Source organism: Galeopterus variegatus, unplaced genomic scaffold, assembly GCF_000696425.1.
Source record: "Galeopterus variegatus unplaced genomic scaffold, G_variegatus-3.0.2 Scaffold16464, whole genome shotgun sequence".
NCBI classification, from domain to species: Eukaryota; Metazoa; Chordata; class Mammalia; order Dermoptera; family Cynocephalidae; genus Galeopterus; species Galeopterus variegatus.
Genome location: NW_007742575.1, coordinates 8300 through 11420, shown reverse-complemented (window position 1 = coordinate 11420; position 3121 = coordinate 8300). Strand labels below are relative to the sequence as shown.

General features: G+C 47.7%; 1 pseudogene; it reads right to left on the bottom strand.

The window, feature by feature from the left end:
• Positions 1–793: 793 nt before the first annotated feature.
• On the bottom strand, positions 794–2799 carry LOC103582491 (annotated as a pseudogene).
• Between the last annotated feature and the right edge of the window lie 322 nt (positions 2800–3121).

Sequence of the window (3121 nt, the reverse complement as noted above, 5' to 3'; positions counted from 1 at the left end):
ACATGTCTATCAATGGATGATTGGATAAGGAAACAGTGGTATATATATGCCATGGAATACGAGTCTGCCAGAAAAAAGAATGAAATACTCCCATTTTCAAGAAAACCAATGAGCCTGATGAAACTTATTTTGAGTGAAATAAGCAAAGCACAGAGGGATAATTGCCACACGTGCTCAGTCATGTGTGTGAGCTAAGAGAGAAAAGAAGGAAGGAAAGAAAGACCACAGTGGTGTGTTGGACTTGCAGAGGGAGAGAACATTCCTAGGGCTACAGTGCAGAGGGGCGGGGGGAAAGGTGGAGGGTCAGGGTGGTTGGGGTACAAGTGTGTGGAGGACAAGAGGTACAAAATTAATTTCTGGTAATGGGTATGGCTGCAGCATGAATCTGGCCCTCACCTCATGGGCACACGGGTTGACAATTAGCATTGTAATTTACGACTACTTACAAAAAAGAAAAGAAAATAAAAGGACTGTGTTCACTGGTTCACCTATAAATATACGGATAACGTGTTTTACCAAATATCCTTCTACATCCTTTCCTTAGACAGACAGGTAAAGTCAGGAAGTCCTGACTCCTAAAGGGGGAAAAAAGTGATGTAGAAAGTGATGAATTTTACCTGGGTTTACTGTGTTGGGAGGCTTTTGGGAGGCAGGTCCTGGTGGGAAACCACAGCTGCTGAGGGAAAACCCTCCATGCCTTCCACTGCAGCTGCCCTGAGGTCCACCTGCTGTGTGTGTCCACAGTGCTCCGTGGAGGTCCCCTGTTCTCCTGCAGGGGGATTTTTATCTGGACTCACACTGCCTCTGCTTCTCTTGCACAGTACCACACAGCCATGTCCTCGGCCATTATGGAGCTGACTGCAGGAAAAACTGTTTTTAGACACATCTCTGGAGATGAAGACTCAATTCTTGATGGACAGGCTGCAGTGTCATTTCTCATAAGGACAAATGTAGCTCACCCACTACAGCTCCTACCCAAGGGCTCAGAGGATCAATTCAAAGCAGAAACCACTGGTTGTGATAAAGAATCCAGCGATAGCACAAGTGAGGGAGAGTTTCTCCAAGGGCTTCACCACTGTTGAGCCCAACACCTGAACCTGCACCTGAAGAAAGACACTTGGGAATAGAGAAAATCAGTCTCTTTCAGTCATGTACACTCACAGCCATCCCCAGAGACCCATGTCTGACAACTGAGACACTCCCTTTGGGGAGCTGTCACCAGGCAATGAAGAAGACCCAACAATCTCATCTTCTTTATTTATTTATTTGTTTTCAATATTCATGAGATACAAAGCTGATTGCCCCCCTCCTGCCCATGATGTGGGGGCCAGATTAATATTAGGTACATACTCATTACCAGAAATTACTTTTGTACCCTTTGTCGTCTTCTTTTAGACCTCAATCTTTTTACCCAGGGACTTCAGTTCTGTCTGAGGAGAACGCTCTTAGCTTCCACAGACCAACAGTGGATTTTACCATAGAGACTGAGAAGAGATTTTTAAGTGCAGAATCCTGTGTCTTATAAGTGGAGAGGCACTAAAGTCACAAGAAAGCCTGATCAGTGCTGAGTCTGATGTGCACCTGCAAAGGAGGGTTGTCAGATGTAAAATCCACTGGATGCCACTGGTCTGTGAATTTGATCCAGCCTCTTCTTGGTTCAAATATGAGTTTCAAAGAGCATCTTTTAAGGAAAACCCAACTGCAGGCTCTGCCCTGAGCCTGTCGGCTAAAGACTCACAAGGTCCTCTGAGCTTCCTCAGGACTCTGATTCTGGGGACCACAGCAGAGTCATTCTGATTTCATAAGTGACACTCTGACTAGTGTGCATGTGAGAATATGTCCTGCTGCTACAATGAGAGCTTTAATTCAGAGATGTCAGTGGTAAACCCAGAGTCATGAATCTAGAGGGGATTTCTGGTAAACTGTTTGATGAAGAGGAAGCCCAAGAGCACAAACATAAACCAGCACTTACCCTCCACCTGCACCTGCTCCAGAGCTGGCACGTGCTCAGTGTGTCCTGCGCACCCCCTGGTGGTCCCGCGTGCCCTTGCATGGAGGTTTGTGTCTGGGCACAGACTGACTTCCCCTCACTATGTCTCTTGCACAGCTGTGTCCTCGGACTTCACGCTGTCCATTTGCAGATAGACAGTGCTTTTGGAATCTTCACTTGAGATGGTGAATCTGCCTTTCACAGATACCGCATATTATGTGCTGTGACTATTAGCTTTGTTTCTAATGAAACCAACCCACGCCAGCCCCTTTCCTGGAGCCTGGTGGACCCAGTCCATGTAGTAGTCACTGACGGTGAATCCAGAGGCCACACAGGAGAGTCTCAGAGACCCTCCAGGCTGGACCAAGCTTCCCCCAGACTCCACCAGCTGCACCTCACACTGGACACCTGAAAACACAGAGACGTCCTGGTCAGAGTATGACACTCAAATCCGCTTGTTTTCTCACAAGCATCCACTCACATTTTTAATGTTTTTTACTCTCCATAAATCACCTTTTAAAATTGCAATAAGGGGGCCGGCCCGGTGGTGCACTGGATAAGTGCACCGCTTGGGAAGCGCGGAGGTGCTCCTGCCAGAGAGTTCGGATCCCACATACAGACCGGTTCCCGCTCACTGGCTGAGCTAGGCGCAGGAGCGACACCGAGGGTTGCAATTCCGTTGCCGGTCCCCGGTCCGGTGCGGGGGCAACACTGAGGGTTGCGATCCGTTGCTGGACACGGAAAAAGACAAAAGACAAAAAAAAAAAAAAAATTGCCATAAGGAGAACCCAGCTCATCCCAATCTCCATGGTGGGACGTCTGTGTTCAGTCCTGATCACCGAATGGGAGCTCCTGGGAACCTGGGGCTGAGGCTCCTCTCCCAGAGCTGCAGGGTCAGGGCTGCGCTGGTTTTCATCAGCAGAGGGAGGCCCTATTTACATATTTTCCTGCTATATAGCTAGACCTGGGGTTGGACGCTTATGGAGGGGTCACGTCCTAGAGCAGATGACAGTGCCCACAAAGAATTTTACGGCCATTGAAAAAGTGTGATTTTTTTTTAATGGTGTGTTTGTGCTGTGATATACACAACACTCATCACGCTCTTTCATTTTTAAACAAGCACAAAAATCA